General features: G+C 42.1%; 1 protein-coding gene and 1 long non-coding RNA gene across 5 annotated transcripts in view; one reads left to right on the top strand and one right to left on the bottom strand.

The window, feature by feature from the left end:
- The first annotated feature begins 826 nt into the window (after positions 1–826).
- LOC114902071 lies at positions 827–7,237 on the top strand. Its single transcript, XR_003795349.1, has 3 exons — positions 827–933; positions 3,686–3,798; positions 7,034–7,237. It is a non-coding gene; the product is annotated as an uncharacterized LOC114902071 (long non-coding RNA).
- A 1,339-nt stretch (positions 7,238–8,576) lies between these two features.
- Positions 8,577–20,793, bottom strand: part of CDK14 (cyclin dependent kinase 14) — a 609,384-nt gene continuing 597,167 nt past the window's right edge. For 3 of the 4 annotated variants that reach the window (XM_029234439.1, XM_029234435.1, XM_029234437.1), the window contains one exon: positions 8,578–10,717. The gene's annotated coding sequence lies outside the window, so the exon portion shown is untranslated. Of the gene's footprint in view, positions 10,718–20,793 lie in introns of all 4 variants that reach the window. The other variant, XM_029234436.1, reaches the window with a different exon arrangement.

A 20,793-nucleotide genomic window follows, 5' to 3' on the forward strand; every position in this document is an offset into this window, starting at 1 on the left:
ATAAAACTATTCCTCAGTTTCATCTTCTGCAGATGGCAAATGCAGCTAAAATTAAAATATGTAATTTCTATCTAAAGATGAAGGCAACGGTGAAGAACCCTTAAGACCTCAGCCAGATTTGAGGTAGTGCCGCATAGATTCTTTCAAACCATCAAAATTCCCTCGAAAGATATGAAAGGCATGCCTTTTAGATGTCTCCGTTAAACAGAAGTGCTTATAAAAATCTTAAGGGCACAGTCCTGCAGTAGCCTTAGAGGAAGTCTAAGGTAGAGAAAAGCTTATCTCGACATTTGAGATAAGCTTTGGATGGATTCGATGTTTGTTTAATGGAGTGAATCCTAACAAGATTGATGAGAAACAAAATATTAAGGAGACTTGTACTAACGAAAACATTGCCAGCTCAGACTAAGAGGGACAGAGGGTATAAAATGAACAGAGGTTTTTGGAATCCCAAAATTCTATGGGAAAGAAGCAGACTGAGAAAACTACACAGCTATCAAAATTTTATAGAACAGGAAGGATAATTCAGGGGGAGGCGACAAGAGCCCAAAGAATGAAGTCAAGAGCCATGGAGAATCATTCCTAGGGAACCATACTGAGCTCTAATCAAGGAACTGGCAACATGTGCCTGGCTGGATTTCAATTTCAGAATTGCTGCAGACTGATTACCTGATTGCTACAGATTCAGAAATGTCTGTAGTGGCTATCCTATGCCTATCCCACCAAAGCATGTTGGATGCGGGGAGCAAATAACTTGTCACTTTAGTTCACACATCTTCAGATCAAGAACTATACTCAGGAAGCTTTAATTGTGAATCTGCACCTACAGAGCCTCGTCTGCAGCACCTGAACCTGATTTGGATGATGGGATACTGGACCTTGAGTGTGAGATGGATGCTATCCAGATGAGATATTTGGGAGTTCAAGGAGCGGGTGAGTGTATTTTGCATGTGGGATCGGGATCAATATATATAACTTATGGTAAGCGGGCAGATTGTTGTGGTTTTAAAACATACCCACAATTTTTTGACATTCTTTCCACTGAAAGGTGGAGTCTAATTCTCCTCCCTTTAAATATAGGCTGGCCTTCGTGACTCATTTCTAACAAGTGGAATGCAAGGCCATAAAAAGCAATACACCTTCTACCTGGTTCTCTTATTCTCTTGGTGCATGTGCTTTGGAGCCCTGAGCCACCATATTAACTGTGCAGCTAACTTGAGCCATCATGCTTAAGAGGCCTTGTGGAGAAACCACATTCAGTTAGAGGTGCTTTGCTCTAGCTCTTTTAGCTCCCAGCTCTCCGGGTCTTGCCAGCTCTGGCACCTGCTACGTGAGTGATGAGCCTTAAACGTGACCCCAGCTAAGCCACCATCTGACTGTAGTCTCATGAGAACCTCAAGCTGGAACCACCCAGCTGAACTGCTCCTGAGCTCCTGACGCATAGAATTATGAGATAATAAATGACGATTGTTTTTTAAGACACTAAATTTTCCGGTGATTTCTTAAGCAGCAAAGATAATCAGAACAAGGGGTCACCAGTCATGTTTTATTCTGTGTGAATGGGAATCCCTGGAGTTTTTCAGCAAGATGGTAACCCAGGATGCTGTGCAAACCTAGCTGTCAGTGTTGGTCGACATCTGCAGGCTTTGTCCGGGCCACTCTGTGTCTCACTTTTCTCTCCTCTTCCCTGGTTTGCTACTTTCATTTGACTCCAGGTCTTGACTTCATTTGACACTAAGCTTCAAGACGAGTCCCTAATAACATGGTGCTCTGGCTTTGCTAATATCGTTTGGACGTTCTGGTCTAGTTCACCCTGGGATTTCCCCCAAATATCGCCCCGATGTCCACTTCAGCACACTTGTGCCCAAGATAGCAAACAGAGGCCCCGTCCCTTCCCATCCCAGATCGTCTCTGCATTGTGGGGATATGGGAGACACACACATCCAAGCTCCGTTTCTACCCCATGCAAACAGCTGCCTCTTGCCTATTCTCTAGTGTGGGCTCAGAAGGTGGGGCATGACCCCAGGCTTCCCAACGAATCCTCTGCCCGACCAAGCAGAGCAGAGGGTAGAGGGGAGACTTGAGAGGGAGGAAAATAGACTGGTTAAGAGGTTATGCATCTAAACTTCCCTAGAGCGATCATCACCATGGATGACTGTCAGAATCACTTCAGGAGATTTTTAAAAGTACACATACCTGGGGCTTCCCTGGTGGCGCAGTGGTTGAGAGTCTGCCTGACGATGCAGGGGAGACGTGTTCATGCCCCGGTCCGGGAAGATCCCACATGCCGCGGAGCGGTTGGGCCCGTGAGCCATGGCCGCTGAGCCTGCGCGTCCGGAGCCTGTGCTCCGCAACGGGAGAGGCCACAGCGGTGAGAGGCCCGCGTACCGCAAAAAAAAAAAAAAAAGTACACACACCTGGACTGCCACCCCTGTGGCTGCGATTCAGGAGAAATGTTCAGAAAGCTCCCCAGGTGATTTTGGTAGTCAGCCAAGTGTAGGAACTGCTTCAGTGAACTCCCTGAGGAGATCTTTTCCTCTGTGGTTTCCCTTTCTCCCATAGAGCTAAGCCATACCTTGTATATAATTGCATGTCATAGCATTTAGTATACATATAGTATATTCACATTGTTTGCAGGCTTCTAAACCCTTTCTTAGGATGGTAAACTGTATTCAATCTCACTTGTTTAATCTGTATTTATCCTTTAATCATTGATTTATCTAAAAAAACCCACTGTTAAACGTCTGTGCCTCGGTCACCATTTTCAGGCTTGAGGAGATAGAGATTGTAAAAAGGCCTGTATTGTTACTGTTTCCAAAGTAATGTGGGAACATGGAAGAAGGAAAAACTGTTTTGAGGGGGAATTCTGGGATGTTTGGCAACAGAGATAGTTTTGGAACAGGGCTTTAAAAGGATTAATGGGAACTTGCTTGCTCGAAAAATGGGAAAGGGCATTCCAATCAGATGGAACAGTGTGTGCAAAAGAACAGGGGCACGTAGAGGTCTGGGATATCCAGGGATCAATGGGAAGTTTAGGACTTGTGCGTGGAGAGGTACGGGATGAGCCTGGGGAGAAAGAGGTCAAGAAGCAATGCTGTGCTGGAAAACAGGCTCTCTTTCAAAAACAAAACAAAAAACAGCAACAAAAAACAAAACAAAACAAACCCCAAACCAAAACCAAAATCAAAACCACAAAGGAAAAAAAAAAACCGTGATATGTAGAATTTGCCAATTTCTGTGGTGTAAATACTCCCATCTGATTTCAAGTTATTAACGATTTAAGAACTGGCTCACAAAATTCCTAGGTATACAGTTGGTTCTGGTGGTCTGGTATCAGCTAGTTCCAGCACATGACTAACAGGAGGCAGATCCTTTAATTCCAAGAGATGTGCTGAAACAATTTTTTGCCCTTCCCCTTACGATGTCTGCTTCCACAGGATCAGAGTAGAGTGGGCAGATGAAATGCCCCATGGACCTGAAAACTCACAGTAGCTAATTCTCAGCCTCCTATCGCCCACCGGCAGTGCCCTTAGACCCAGGCAAGAGGGAGCTCTGTTTTGGTTCCCATGTTTAAAGGGCCTGGCTCTGATCATCGGCAGGCATAGCCCTCCTCCAGAGAATGAGGAATCCATGGTGCCATGCCCAACAGGAGCCAATCTCCCCCACTTCTATTCATATTCTCCAGATGCCTGGGACCCTGGAATCCTCTCTGCAATTGGAGTCTTCCCCAAAAACTCCCTCCATAAGTGTATGCAGCTGATACCCGCGGGCTGGCCAAGGAGGGGCTGTTTGCCACAGGTACGGACAGAGTGTGGATGCGGGGGGCAGGGTGGGGTGCCCACACATATGTATGCTACACGCCGCCAAGTTTTGGTGAACTTAGAGGAGTCTGAGAATTCTAAGTGCAGCCCTGGCTTTTCTAGGTCATTATGAAGACATATTTGTCAAGGTAAAATAATAGAATTTATTTAACATTTTGTCAGCTGGATTTATAGTGTGAAATATTTAGCTATATGGTACATGGGCTTCCATTTTGGCTCTGTCCTGGGCCTGGCAACTCTCAGGGGTGGTCCTGGCCTAACCCCATTACCAGGGCGCATTCTAAGCCAAGGTAATCAAACAACAGCCCCCGGGCAAATCCCTGCCCACTGCCTGTTTTTATACAGGCTGCGAGCTACAAATAGGTTTTACTTTTAAAATAGCTTTTAAAAATCAAGAGCAAAATATTTCATGACATGTGAAAATTATGAAATTCAAGCTTCAATGCCCCATAAATTGTTTAATTGGAACACAGCCATGCTCATTCATTTATATATTGGGCATGGCTGCTTTCACACTCTGACAGTAGAGTGAGTCGTTTTGACAGAGACTGTATGGCTCAGAAAGCTGGATCTATTTACTATCTGGCTCTTACAGCAAGTTTGCCTGCCTGCTCCCTGGAGGAGCAGACAGACATGAGGAAGGCAAGAGGCTAGCAGTTCTCACGCGAGGTGCACGAGAGAAACACCTGTTGAGCTCCCAAACAGACCGGTGCCAGGGACCCACCCTCAGTATTTCTCGAATGAATTGGTCTGGGGTGGAGGTGTTTTCAAAACTTCCCCATGATTCTAATGAGAGCCGGGGCTGCTAGCTGCTGGGCTAAGGGGATTGGATACCAGAGGGTTTGGATTTCCCCAATGTTGGTCAGAATAAGGGACTTGTGCCTGCTTGCCCCAGGGATCCGCAAGGTACCCAGTTATTCGATTTGTTTGAAGATGGTGAGAGGGAAGAGAGCCATTGTTTCACACTGTAGTAGGATGTATAAGCTAAGTTGCGTTTGAACCTAAATCCTTGAACCGCTGCTTCAAACATATGTCCCTGGATGTCCCCAGCATTGTCTGCATCTGTCAGGCAGGCACACCTTCGCCAGGACCCCCGCTGGGTCACTTCTCAGGATACACTCCAACTGGGAACCCTTACCCCATCTTTGCAGCATGCCCTCCGTAATTATTGGTGGTCTCACAGGGAAGGAGAAAAAAGACGACTCTATCAGAATCCCATTCTCCACCGGCACAGTCAGCACCATTGGCAGAGGCTGGCTCTGGGGCTGCAAGGCTGCTCCGAGCTATTATTGTGCCTGGCTCTCTCTCAGCATGACTCAACGCAGACAATATAGCACACCGAGAGCATGGGGGATGAACAGTAAATACGAAGCCTTGGATTTTTTTTTAATCTTGTCAGTTTTCTCCTGATTTGTGTCCTTTATCCTAGCCCCCTCTGCTGTATAAGCTTCTCAAAGCTAATGCCCATAACGCCACCACCCACTGGTAGCAGCAGGCTGCTGGGCCACGGCGGGGTCCTCATGGCGGAGCTTTACAATGCCCGCCATTCTTCAGCGATGGTACGCGTTAACCTAGTGGCACCGGGTTGCTCCGACACCTTCCCCTCTGGTTTCTCTTTCCTCTGGGGGCCAATGGCAAGGCTGGGAGTACCGCCCTCCTGACTCTAACTGCTTGTCTCTGCGAGCACACACCACATGCTCCAACCTGGCAGAGCTGGAACAACGGCCCTGCTGAAAAAGAGCAAGGCAACCCTGGGCAATTATGGAGCTGAGAGTTGACTGTCATCTCTACTTCCACATTAAAAAAGTTAGAACTATTTCTCCAAGCTATTTCTTTGGCCTCTGGTAGATACCAGCCCTCCACCTCCTCTCTTTTCTCAAGAGCTAGTGGGATTAAATCAACCCAGGGATGCGGTCAAGCCCACCGCCGAGGCTGCTGGAAATGATGTCAGCAATGGGCATCTGTGCTACTGTCACTGAAGTGGGACGATGGCATACATTTTGCTCCCTTGAAACAGCTCCAAGGAACAAGTTATGCTTTTGACACCTTTCTAGTTCTAATCAGTTTTCAGGGTCACTTATGGCTCCCATTTAACTAAGAAATGTGCCTGTTATCTCTACCTTGGCTACCACGACGTCTGCCTCTACGCCATCTCCTATCTCAGAATCCACTGGTGGTGGCAGGGCTGTGTGGAAGTGCACGTGCCTTTGGCATAGGTGACTTGCTGCTTTAGGGGAGACAGCACGGGCTGGTGGAGGCTGGAGATGCGGTGGCTCTCACGAGCTTTTGTGGAATGCAATATACATCAACTGAGAACACTTACATTCGGTTCTGTGAGAGTGTCAGCTTGTGAGGGCTTCCAAACTAGGAAATCACAGAGGTTATAGGAAAGGAGCAAGGGAAGGGAAACCTGAGGTGGGTGCTGCTGGGGTGAGGGTCTGTGCAGGAGAAGGCTGGGAGTCGTAGGTCTTCTTAACATGATATATGAATTTTGATTTTTACCTTCAAGGAGAAACATTTTAAAATCACCAAATAGCATATCTAGAAGTTGATGACTGTATCTGGTATGAACTTTATTATCCATTGATGGGGCTTTGTTTGGGGTTATGAAGCTGACAGATCCGACAAGAAGAGGTGATGATAGAAATGAAACTGGCCTCCCCAAGTGGCACTGTCCATCCTAGTGCGGCTCCCAGCAGTGCTGGGTCAGGTGCAGGCGCCCACTAGGCCGTGTTCAGGGAAACGTGCTCAGCTCCGAGAACACTAACGCTTCTGGCAGAATGTCAGCGTGCTCAGGCTTTGATTTGTGTTCAATGGAGGGTAACCTACTCACCTCATCTTAGTATATGTGCAAAAAAAAAAAAAAAAGAGAAGAGGAGGCAATAAAAGATACTAGTAAGATTGTCATTAAACAAAACCAGATTGGCTCCAGATGCACAGAACATGTGGTGAATGTCAGTAAGGAGCTGGGGGAATTGTGAAGATCTTGGAGCTCACAAGATTTGTTTTGCACAACCTCTAGTCCTTTACCTGCATTCGGCATAGCAAATCAAGCAAAGGGAGGGTTTAACAAATTTCTGGAACATGCCAACTAACTCACTCCTTCCCACATCCAAGAGCATTGTGTGTTTGGTCTCTTGTTTTTTGCATTCTTTTTTTTTTTTTTTTGCGATATACGGGCCTCTCACTTGTTGTGGCCTCTCCCGTTGCAGAGCAACAGGCTCCGGACGCACAGGCTCAGCGGCCCAGCCACTCCGCGGCATGTGGGATCTTCCCGGACCAGGGCACGAACCCGTGTCCCCTGCATCGGCAGGCGGACTCTCAACCACTGCGCCACCAGGTAAGCCCCTCTTGTTTGCATTCTTTAAGAATGGTTGTGTCTAAGAGTTTTTAAGACAATGTTTCTTTGATGGAGTATATGGTGTTATTTGGTACCCACCAAGAAGATGTAACAAGAAAATGTACAGAGATTCTGTTATACTTTATTCCATATCATGTTACAAGAAAACGACAGTGACAGCTGACAAACCATTACGTCTTTCATAATACAGACAAATTACAATTGGTAACAAATATGCAACGTGTATTATTCCATTCTCCTTACTATGTGTCATTTTGAAGTATAATAATTTTCTGAATAATGCTAGCTCATTTCTTAGGTATCAACCCCCTGTTAGAAAGTACACATCTCAGTGTATCATACAAAAAAAAGATAAAAGAAGAATTTTTTAAATCCACTCCCAACTAGAGAGAATGTAGATTTTGTATGTGCCTCTAAAATATGCTGCTGTAGGAAGGGAATGAGAATAGGAGATTGCTTATTTTATTTGAATTTTGTTTGGTTTGGTTTTTGGTGTATGAGAAAATTGCAAGGCAGTAACTTATGTGGTTTCCTCTGCCTACAAGCTGGTAAGGGAGATGGGAGTTATATGCAATTATGCAGCATATTCCTATGTATAGGGGCAGGCAATAATCTACCCCAGTATGTACAGCCTAAACATCCCCTTATATAACAAAGATTACAAAACCAGTAATATTCACAGGTGATTATCTTGTATAGACGCATTACCTAGGGTATTGATTACACTGGCTATCATGTACACACTGAGGAAAGGATACCAAGAGACCTTGCTTTCTCCACAAGCCTGGAGGCTCCTCTGGAAACTCTTCTCGTCACCCTTGGGAGGTAGAAATAGCTTCTCATCCTTGTGTCAGGGGACGGACAGCCACCTCCGCCTTATGCCCCCTTTTTTTTAATCTGAGCACTGCAAACATTTTTTTTTCATGTCCTATGTATCTTGTATTTATTTTTAAGTCAACCAAACTCTTCCTTTAAGAAAATGGACATGAAGTCCCAAGTTGCCTTTCAAAATACTGTGTGTGCAGTGACATCACACGGATACAGCTACCATGCTAACGTGTTCTAACTATGCCAGCTGTTTGAATTCAAGCTACTCCTTTGTATAAAAATAATCTCACAAAACATTCCAGTGCTTTCTCAATAGAATAGTAAATCTGTTCATGAACACAGTCTGTAGTGATTTTCATGGCTGTCCTCAGCGAGAGGAGGGAAAAAAAAAGAAGGTGGTGTTCGCAAATGGGAGAGGAAAGAGAGAGACAAAGTAAACTTTGATGTTCTGCACCAATGGCAAGCATGGGGAACCGAAAACCTCCTAAATGAGACCCTTCTGAGACATATGTCTCTGTAATAAAACAGATTTACCCCCCCCCCCCCCCCACTGAGAAGTATTACGTTTCATTTCCCAAGAGAAGCTGCCAATGACAGGGGTATATATCTCTGAGTAACTCTAACATTTCTAATTGAAGTCTTTAAACATTAAATATTTTCAAAATTTCAAGTTAGAAAGCTTATTACATAGCAAGACTGGAGCATCATCAGCCCTTGGTTTAAACTTCATTAAGTACAAAAGTTATGCCTCTCCCCCCAACGAATAATTCAAAATAAATCACAGGAAAGGCCGGTTTTTGATTGCACATAAAGTTTTCTCTCCACATTTACTTTAAGAAATCCTAATGTAAATACACGTTAAATCAAAATACCTCTAAAGACTGCCAAAGAGTTGGAATGTATGAAAGGAGAATGGGAAGTATTTCTAGGTAGTGAACAGTAAGCATTCTGGCCTTGGGTAACTTTTCCTCTCTTTAAAATCAATCAGTAAATAATTTCTCGCTTAGCACTTAGAAGCTTACAATGACTACTACTTTGGACAAGATGGATTGTGACCTGACATCTATACTCACACCCCACTCCAGGGGAAGTACTGTTTTAATGTTTAGAAATTCTGGGTCCAGTTTCCTAGGTATACTGGGTGACTATAGAAAAGCTTTTCCTTCACCTGACTCTCAGGGAAAGTTTTTGTCAAACTGGCTCATAATTCCTACTCTTGATCCTAGAAAGTGCGACACGTTTCAAGTTCTCAGCCTCTCCTCCTCTCTACTAGGAAATGTAAAACAATGTACATGAAGGTATTTCCATGAGAACTGGTGTCCTCAGGAGCTAGGTTTCATGCTCGAGATGAAGTTTCCTAGCTGCCCCAGTGTTATTTGGGGTCTGCAGTGAGGCCTGCCCCACCGGGAACAGACCTGCGCCAGGCAGCTCTCCCTCTGGATCAAAGCACGCGCATGCCCAATCCACCTTCCCCTCCACGTCACATACTCGCCTTCATCCTCCAAGGTCTCTCTTAAACAAGGGAAGCTGGGCCTTTCCTTTTTCCCTTTTCCATCTTTAAAGCAAGACTCCTGCCTTGTTTCTAAAACCTGCATCCGAACAGTTATTCCTGGAGACTGCTTAAAGTTAGGGTACCCAATGATGCCTTCCAATTAGCCTGGAATGTTTAGAAAAATGTAGTTCAAAGGTGTTTTGGTGTAAATGAGCAAATTTCAAACTCTGGATAGCTTTGTAATTTGCATCAAACTCTGGATAGCTTTGTAATTTGCTTTTTAAATGTTGACTAGTAAAGACAGCATTCAGGGCTCATCTAGCAGATACAATTCTTTTGCACCTGTGCTTTAAACATTCTGTTCCTCACTCTTTTCACCATTTAGAAAATACTCACAAAGCGTAACAAAGTGGATGGAAAAAAATAAGATGTTGACAAGACCCAGAAAGCATTTAAAAAGCTACCTCAATTTCTAGAGGTTCAAAAGGAAGTGATTTATCCCTGTCTTTGTTCTTAATGCTTCATATTTGTTTCTTCACTTCCAGCCTGCTCGGAGAACAGTCATGCCATGTGGCTTGAAAATGCTAAGCAGAGTCTAATATCCTATATAAGTGTGCAGTTATTTCCAAGAAACAAAACAAAACAAAAACACACATTTGCCAGTGTCCTTAAAGAGACAAGTGGGGTCCCACGGCCAGGGACCAAGGTGTCAAGTCAGTCAGAGAACATGGGTATTTTTTTAGCTATAGTTTTCCTTCCTGGTGGTTGCAAAATGTGCATTGCTCTCAGAGAAAACACACATTGTTTTATGCCACTATGTGGCTTTCAAGTACAGACATTACTGAAGAAGTGTGAACACTGAGTGTGTTGTCTTAATGTATTTAAGACATGGCTGGTGAAAGCATAAAAACCTTTACAGAGACGCCGTGGTGCAGAGGGAAATCAAAAAAAAATCAAACACAAAAGACTGAGAAGAATACATGCCATGTATCAGTAAGCAAAACTTAATCTTCACATAGTTTTTGGAAATCACAAGGTATCCAAATGCGTGCAAGGTTTTAAATTGCAGAGAAAACAGGTCTTGCCAGCTTCAATTTTCTTGTAAGCGAAATCCACCACAGGGAGTGAAAGGAGACTGATCCATGATTCCCTTCGTATTATTGGCCACTTCATTAATGGTTTTTTTTTCCTTCCCAGAATGATGACAACTTAATCCTGGAAGGAGGAAGAGAAAAAATTGTTATATGTTAAAAACAAAACAACCAAAAAAACCTTACATCATTCATTTTTCCTAAATTACATGAGACATCAGAATTGGTCAGGCCAAAGTGAGCCTATCCATTCTTTCCACAGCGGCCTCGAGCACACATGTTGGAAGCAGAGCAGTCTCCTTAACCAAAACAGTCCTTTATAATACGATAAACAAATGCTCTGATTGCATTTTCTAATTTAACTCCATGAATTTAAATGGTCTAACCTCCTCTTGGATTATTTAGAGAAAAAGAAATTCAGCAAATTTCCTTCCCCAAATCATTAGCACTAATACTGGTCTTAATTAAATGCCTGTAGCATCATACAGACCATTAAAAGGATGTATCGTGTTCATTTTTATGAACATGAAATAGAAAAACGGATCACATACATGTTTTTAAAAAAATCCAGCTGTATATCATTCCACAGTGCCGATTATCAGACCTAGTTTCAGCAGAATGAAAATTGGCCCGCGTGACCTGAATTGCCAACCTCTTCCCAATATCCTGCATACAACTGTGCATTTCCGATGATGCCTGCTTAAATTCGGTAACTACTTCCATGTGAACGGTTCAAGAAGAAAGAAGGAATGTTCACTCTGCTTCCCTCTCCGTTTCTTTTTTGGCCCTTAAGCATTTTCATTGAGTTTCTAGGATGGGAAAATAATGTCTTGCCAGGAAGCGTGAAAAGAAACACTGTCAGGGTCAAGTCGCACAGCCCAGAGATTCGATCCATCAGCTCCACTGAATCCCAGAACCAACTCATTATCTCAGTTTAGAAGCTTGAGGTCACTGAGGCCTGGTCAGGCCTGCTTGTCCCCTTCCACACTGCCACACAGGCATCTTCTCTGGCAGACAGGGAACAGTGGTCGTTTGTCGAGACGTTGCAGTGCAGTTGCCCTACTGCTGCCCTTGCAGGCTAGGGTACCAAGCACATCACCCCTGAATGGCACTACCTTGACCAAGGGAGCAACAAGTTCCAATCTTACAGTTAAGAACCATTAAAACAGCATCCTCTCCACCCTCTACTCATTTCCCCCACTTACTATGATGATTTTTGGAAGGTTAACCTTCCACCCTTTTTTAAAAAATTGAGGCTAAATTCATATAACACAAAATTAACCATTTTAAAGCATATAATTAACTGGCATTTAGTGCATTCACAATGTTGCGCAACCATCACTTCTATCTAATTCCAAAACATTTCTGTCATCCCCAAAGGAGACCTTATATCCTTTATTTACATATCTTATATCCTTCATTCTCATTCTTCTCTTGCTCCAGGCTCCTTGGCAACAGTGAATCTGCTTTCTTGTCTCTGTATGAAATATCCACGAGTTGATGTATATTTGGGTTATTTTCACCTTTTGGCTATTGTGAATAGTGCTGCTATGAACATTAATGCACAAATATTTGTCTGAGTACCTGTTTTCAATTCTTTTGGGTAACGCTTGGTAGTGGAATTGCTGGGTCATATGGTGATTCTGTTTAATTTTCTGAGGAACTGGCAAACCATTTTCCACAGTGGCTGCACCATTTTATAATCCCCCCAGCAATATACAAATGTTCTAATTTCTCTACACCTTTGCAAACGTTTGTTATTTTTCTGGTTTTTTGTTTTTTCTTGATCATAGATAGCCTAGTGGGTATGAACTGGTATGGCACTGTGATTTTGATTCACATTCCCCTAATAATAAGTGATGTTTGAGCTTGTTGGCCATTTGTATATTTTACTTGAAGAAATATCTATCCAAGTCCTTTGCCCAGTTTTAAATTGGATTGTTTGTCTGTTGTTGAGTTGTAGGAGTTTTTTTAAAAAATATATTTTGGATATTAATCCCTTGATTTGCAAATATTTACTCCCATTCTGTGGGCTGCCTTTTCACCGTATTGATAGTGTCCTTTGATGCACAATTTTAATTTTGATGACGTCCAATTTATCCATATTTTTCTTTTGTTTCTTGTGGGTTTTGTGTCATATCTAAAAATCTAAAAGTTATGAAGATTTTCCCCTATTGTTTTCTTCTAAGAGATGCCAGCTTTTCCAGGAAGCCTGCCCACCCTGGCCAAACAGGAGTCAGGGTTTGTCCTGACATCTGCTTGCCTAGACACAGAGTTCCTACAGCCACACCCGAATGAACTAGTCATTGCCTGGCTCTCCTCCACTCCACCACTTTAATCAGTAGGATGCAGACCTGGCACCCAAGCTGACCTTTCTGAACTACAGACTTCATGTAGTCCCTGTGGTCTGAGGGCATTTGCTGTGAGGGAGCATGTACGGTGGCAGGTGGCATCATTATATTCTTGATTAATCTTGGTTTTGTTTGCCATTGTGTCCCTAGAGCATAGCCCAGACCTAGCTCAGGTAGTCAGTAGACAGTTGTGGAATGAACAGAAAGGGGAAAGGTAGAATCTGAGAACTTGGGAGTGGAATATGTTCTCAGATGTTATTCCCTCCTGGCATGGTGACCAAGGGCAAATGCTGTGCCTATGCTCTTGCTGAAAGAGCACAGTGCTGGGAACAGAGGTGGCCATCCACAGATACACTACAGGCTGAGAAAGGTGGGTAAGATTAACACCTTCCTGTAGGTCAAACATTTTCCATGACATTCTATTTGAAAAAAATGATTTGATTTTCAATATATCTGATTTTATGTAACCATATGTGCGCACCATCATCCATAGCATGTTACTTTCCTATTGGGTTGATTTAAGACTTTCTTTTAGTCATTCCTGGTGTTTGTCCTTGCCTTTGCTCTGATTCTTTGGGTGTAATCTCTAGGAGAATCATGTACCTAACCCAGGGCATAAGCAGAGTTGGATAATAAAGGATAATACAAAATAACAGTAATTGGATAATAAAAGGTGAACAGAGTGATTATGAGATGTCTATTACTTAGGTTTAGGTTCAGACATTTAATGAAAGGAGCCAATAATACGAAAAGAAGGGAGATGCCAGTGAGAGCTAGACCCTTTCCCATCTCTGTGAGCAGCTGAGCCCAAACTGTGCCCACTACCCTGCCTAATACTGTTCACCGGCAGCATGGGATGTCCTTTCTTCCTCCTTCGGTGGCATCAGCATCTGTTTCAGTTTTCAAGGACTGCATATGAGGTAGGTGAGTTTACTGCTAGAAAAATTCTTTAAAATCTAAATGTAATCATGCATTTGACAGGTGGGCATATAGGTGGAAGGAGAGGGCACACAACATCCATAGGGAAGCAAAGTATAATAGCAAAATCCTTCCTTACATTTAATTATTAAAATGCACCACACCACACACACAATACAAATGAAACTGAATATAAATTATAAACTATGTGCACGTCAACTCCTAGGTATATAAACCATAAGATTAATGGATGCCATTTATATCTTGCTTTCTGTTTTTACAATGTTCTTTCTCTAGAAATGAATGTTTTAAAGAAGAAATTAGATTTTTATTGGTAAAATCCTTATTCAGAAATATCTACATTAGAGCTTCTCAGCTATAAATATTAATTAATTGGATTGCTGGTACCCATAATGCAACTTTGTTCTGACCCATGTGCCCTATGAACTAGATATTTTTTGGATTCAAAACCAACTGTCAGCATCATGTGATGGAGGAGATGAAAAATGAAAATGAGCAGCCCCGCTGTGCAGGTGGGTGACCTGTGGGAGAGAGTCTGCCTGGTAGGATTTTTACACGAACCATCAGACACAGACCAATTGATTAGATCATCTCATACCCGCCACCAACTAGGCTCAAGAGACTAATTAGAGAGAGTACTGCCTGCGCAGGCACCCCATTGACACCTAATTTGCTCAGCCAAAGCCTTTGGGGAAAATGTATTATCTCTGCAGCTGCACTTCATGCATTTCTGATTTGAGGCATAAGCAAGGAGTGCTTCATCACTCTTTTGAGCAAACTGAATGTAGAAGCCCTTAAGTGCTAAATGCAAGCAAACAGACCCAAATTAAAAATGGGCCAGGCTCTTTCTAATTCCCTCTGTGCTCCCTGTTAAATCTCTATGTGTACACATACACACACACACCCTTACACATACACAAACACACGCAGTTTACACGCCAGTGGGACAACACAGCCCAGTACCCCAGCTCAGGGTGCTTCCATGTAATCAGATGGTCTCTCTTTTGCTGGCCTACTTACCCACTCTCAGGTTTTGTGTTTGTTTTACTTTTTATTTTTTTAACCCTGCTGCAGCACTGCCCCTCCACAAAGTATTACAGGAAGACTCTGGCCCCCCCTTTTTTTTTCTCTCTCTCTAAGCCTCACTGGAGAGAAGTGATTATTTTGCTTCCAAATTAAAACAACTGTAGGTTTTCTTTCATCGCCTAAATTGTGAACAGGATATTCACCAGGATGTATGTGAAGCTATACATAGGGTAGTGTTGGGTAATCCGCTCATTTCTGTTTGAGGGACTCTGTGTAAAGATGCCTAACAGAAAGGGAAGCAATTTGATGTAAATAAAGCTACCACCCAGTAGCAAAAACAGTATAGAATTATAAAATAGTTAACCTCTCTTCAAGAAGAACAATGTATTTTGACCACCTTTAGCTTTTATCTGTTTCTAACCTAGAATAAAATTAACTCCACATTTCCTTCTTTTCAAATGTGGAACCCAAAAGACCGGTATATAAGGAGGAATTTAAAGACAGGTGTATAATTAATCACATGCTTTAAAAAAAAAGGAAATAAAAATGAAAAATCCAGACAATATGGAAAAACTAGAGTATCTCTGTGCCAAATCTAGTGGCTAGGGGGAATGAATTTCCTTAATGCTGGAAAAGGAAAAAAAAATAGGACCTGCTGTGGTGTTTTAGAGTGGAATTAATGATTTTATGCCTTTCCACTCCCATATTGGATGAATTATTTTACCCACGTGTTCTGGTAAATTACAGTTCTGCTTTGTAATCTTCGTATTTATCTTATTCTTAAGAATTCGGTGAAGATTTTGGGGGATCATTTTAGCTGTCTACTTTTGAAATCAGCATTCATAGTTGTCCTAAATTGGGCGTTCAGGTAGTCAGAGGATTCCAGTGGCCACTGGAGTGATTGTCTTTCTGAAGGTGTATAAAGAGTGGTTGCAGGGGAGATGTTTGAAAATAGTTAAAAAATTAGGGCCTTAACTAACACACATAACCATTTACAGAATTTATTCTGATTTGGTGAAAGAAAAAGTCCAGAAAGCTTCTTTTCCCCAAGTATCATATTATAAGACTTCACTTAAAAGTATCCAGGAAAAAAGAACTACCAGACTGTGTGAGTTTAAGTTTGCTTAAAATACTAATCTTTTGTACCTAATTAATCTTCAGGCAGAATTTGCTACTGTAGAAAATTAAGTCCACATATAAGATTGCTAAACCCCAAGCACCTAGGCAACTACAAACCTCTCTGAAGTAAAAATATCATGTATATATACAAATATATACATATATGACACATATACTCATTTGTATATATAATCAAATTTTATACTGTAGATTTGACATGAATGTTGGACTGAAAATGATACGTTTTAAACTTCATAATGATTTTCAGCTTTATTTCTTCATTTTTTTGTGAGTTTAATTATGTTATGATTTGGCTAGAAATGGTTTTCTTTGAGAACATCTGAAATCAGTGTTTTCCAGTTGTTCTGACATTGCATTGAAGCTCCTCGGGGGGTGGGGAGAAATGGGATGAAACAGAACGAAGTAGAAAATCAGTTAAACCTACTTCTGTTACTTATTTCTGATTTATGATAATCATGCTTCTCCCCCCCAGAAGAGAATACTTTGAGACCAGCAAGAGAATATTAATTAAAATGAATGCAGAAATAGTCGGGCTTTGTTTTAAGCTTAACAGAAGGTCCATCACTCAAATAGCTCAAATCCTTTAAATTGAAAGCTGTTTGGTAACATCCATATGGGTGCACAATGCGCTAATTGCAGCGACTCTGCACATTTTAAGCTTCTTGCCAAAGTGGTGATCATAATTAAAAATTTTTAGGCAAAGCTTTAAGTCCAACAAACATTTCAAAACAAAGCATTTCTTATACAAGGAGACCAACATATCATTTTAATAATCATCGTTATCAACAAACATTTATTGAAATCCTCGTTAAAGACCAGGCATTATATGATGTGTAATTAGCTGTGATTGAAAAGAATCCTCTATTTTAATGGTGTGACTGTTTATTAAATCAGATTTATGTAAATATAAAACACTGGTCGTATTTTAATCCACATGTAGATTAAAGGATGGCAATCCTGGGAGTATGTCCTATCTCAATAAAGGCCAAAAGTGTGCAGGGAAAGTACTGATCTAGGTCTTCTAAGAGCGACCAAGACATATTTTAATCTTTAAAAAAATCATATGTATATATATATTCAATCACACATATAATCATTTATATATAATCATACATAATATATAAAAATCATACATATCATATACACACATATGCATACATACATATAATCTAAGGTTTGAAATAGCTCATAGAAATAATTTTAATGACAAAGTTAAGAATAGGAAAGCCTTCACCAAAGTGGCTTATTTTTTTCAAGGATTTCTTATGTGAAGCTTTATTTGCTCAGCATACCTTTATAATTGACTGGTTCCCAAGTGGGTATAATTAAATAGAATTCTGCCCTTTCACCTTCCTTATATATTACAGTCCTACTAAACTATATTTAAATAAACCAAAGTCATGTAACTCAGCAGTGTGTGCATTTTTTACAACTTAAAACACACACACAAATCTCATAAAACCACTTCTAAGTATTTAGCAGTCAGAGAAACACGAGGGTTCATGTCTGACTTTAATTAAAAGATCTGAGAGCAGATGTGACTTCATTTTGGGTGGATTTTTTTCTTTCAAATTAAAAGTTGTCTAGTATTACTGTCCAAAGTGTTGAAGCGCAAGAAAATTTCATGCTAAGGGTTTTGAATTCAATACATATGATCATCTACAACTTTAATCTGTCTCATGAGCCATGAGACAGAAATTTGCAAACCTAAGATTCAGCAGAAATTTGCAAAGCTAAGATGACTTTCTGTAGTGAAAACTAGATCACATATGATTGGTAAACAGAGAACAGTGTCAGCATAAACCAGAAGTCATGTTGGTTCACGTGAGAGAATTCGTGCTAATGTTAGTTTTGAGCCACTAAGTCACAGCAGCCATGTGCATGAGGCATAAACACAGTCGTGTGCAAGCTGAAGGGGTCTGCAGTACTGTACATGCTGCCCACTTACCTCACATATTTCATCTTGGCTTAGTTCGGCCACATGATGCTCTGTCTTGGAATTGTTTATTGTAAGGTTCTCCTAGATCTCTGCACATTTTGCTGTTTCAGCCAAAATTCGGTAGCCTCAGCCAAAATTCGGTAGCCTCAACCCTTCCACCAAACTTCTTTCACCTGTAAACTGTGCTAGTATTTTTAGTAGTGTTTTTACTGCTCTTGTGGGTGCCATGTGCTATAGACTGAATGTTTATGTCCCCCCTCAAATTCATATGTTGAAACCTAAACCTAATGTGATGGTATTCTGAGGTGGAACCTTTGGGAGAAGATTAGTTCATAAGGGTGGAGCCCATGTGAATGGGATTAGTGCCCTTATATAAGAGACCCCAGAGAGGTCTCTTGCTCCCTCTTTCATGTTGAGGACATAGCAAGAAGAGGAAGAGGGTCCTCACCAGACACTAGATCTCCTGGTGCCTTGGTCTTGGACTTCCAAGCCTCAAGAACTGTGAGAAATAAATTTCTATTGTTTATAAGTCACCCTGTCTACGGTATTCTGTTAGAGCAGCTCAAACATACTAAAATACTATGTTGAATACAATTTGAGTAGTCTGCCCCTTACTCTGTTTCTTCCCATAAACTACAATTTTTACTGTGGTAGTTTGCCAAACACATGTAGGAACACATATGTCATATTATAGCAGAAACATTGATTCTTATGGGGCACAATTTAACACTGTCACAAAGTGACACATTGTGGACACTACCATAGCACATCGTTTCTACCAGGAAATGTCTGCTGACAGCGAGGAAGGTCCAACAAGGTCATGCTGAGGGATTCAGACATTGGACACCCAGCTAAGCTCCCCACCAACTCTTTCCCGTGTAGCAGCTTCACAATATGAACAGTGCCAAATGAACAACAAATCACTGAGGGCTGATTCATGGAAGTTAAGACTCTATCTGCGTGTAAAGTTATCTGAAATGTACTCCCCACAAAATCCTAATAGGCTATTTTAAAGTACTTTGATACTGGTTATCCCATCATAGCAAGTTGCTATATTTCTCTTATACCCAAGATAAGTACGAAAATATGGGATAGTTATGGAACACGTATCATTATGAGAAATAAATAGCAACCTTTTGTGCACATGTAGCATTTTCTCCTATCCCAAGTACATTTTCATTTACCCTTTTTTTTTTTTTTTTTTTCCGGTACGCGGGCCTCTCACCACTGTGGCCTCTCCATTGCGGAGCACAGGCTCCAGACGCGCAGGCTCAGCAGCCATGGCTCACGGGCCCAGCTGCTCCGCGGCAGGTGGGATCTTCCCGGACCGGGGCACGAACCCGTGTCCCCTGCATAGGCAGGCAGACTCTCAACCACTGCGCCACCAGGGAAGCCCTACCCTCTCATTTAAAGAATGTGCCTGGGGGACTTCCCTGGAGGTCCAGTGGTGAAGAATCCGCTCTTCCACTGCAGAGGGTGTGGGTTCGATCCCTGTTGGGGAACTAAGATCCCGCATGCTGAGAGGTGTGGCCAAAAAATAAATAAATAAATAAATAAATAATGTGCCTGAAAGACAGGACCATAACCTTAAGAGGAGAACAGATTTTATAAACTGGGCTTTTAAAGAAGTTATGATCCTTTCAGTCACTGGTTCAATGTCTCCTGGCATAGCAGCTGTGTGAGGTATATTCCAAGTGTAAGTACCCATAGCATTCACTAAAGGAACCACCCATAGCATTCACTAAAGGAACCACACCTTTACAGCAACTGGGTTGGCCAACTGTCCCAGTTTGACTGAGGGGGTTTCCAGGGTGTGGGACTTTCAATTTTAAAACTTGGGTAAACCAAAAGGAGTTGGTCACCCTTACAGGAACAGCAGGGTCGATATGCTATTATTTCCAAGTTGATTATAAAGACAGAGCTAGCCAGCTTGGCACTTTACTACATGAACTAATATATGCTGACGTTCCAATCTCAAATTGTGAGTCACAAAAGTAAGACAAAGGCTCACATCAAGAACGGCAAAAGAGGGCTTCCCTGGTGGCGCAGTGGTTAAGAATCTGCCTTCCAGTGCAGGGGACACGGGTTCGAGCCCTGGGCTGGGAAGATCCCATATGCCGTGGAGCAACTAAGCCCATGCGCAACAGCTACGAGCCTGCGCTCTAGAGCCCGCGAGCCACAACTACTGAAGCCCATGCGCCTAGAGCCCGTGCTCCACAAGAGAAGCCACCGCAATGAGAAGCCCGTGCACCACAACGAAGAGTAGCCCCCGCTTGCCCCAACTAGAGAAAGCCCGTGCGCAGCAACGAAGACCCAATGCAGCCAAAAATAAATAGATAAATATTTAAAATAAATAAATAAAATGACAAAAGATTTGTTGAAACGATGTTGAGATCTGAGCCTATAGCATTCTCTCCTCCCTCAAAGAATTTGTCACTGATCTTCCCAAATCCCAAGTGTTTTATTGACGCCATGGTGGATCACATTCTGTTCTAATGAGGCTGCTGGATTCAAGACCATCAACTTGCTCCTCACTGCAGTTCTCAGTTGCACTTCCAATAAATCCATCTGTTTAAATTCACACGTGCCTGCGCACCGTGGCATGAGGGAGACGGCTAAGGCCACCACTCTCAAATGACAAGAGGTGCAAATATCCCCCGAATCTCTGTGCAAATGACACCCCACTCAATAAGCTGTGGCAGAGCCAAACTATCAGCTGGCTTGCCTATTTCAATCCAGGAAACACTGAACATCTCTTTTTAAAGGAAAGCACAGCATTTAGCAGGGAAGAGGAGACTATTCCAA

This window comes from Monodon monoceros, unplaced genomic scaffold (genome assembly GCF_005190385.1).
Source record: "Monodon monoceros isolate NGI ecotype Baffin Bay Population unplaced genomic scaffold, NGI_Narwhal_1 Super_Scaffold_2, whole genome shotgun sequence".
NCBI lineage: Eukaryota > Metazoa > Chordata > Mammalia > Artiodactyla > Monodontidae > Monodon > Monodon monoceros.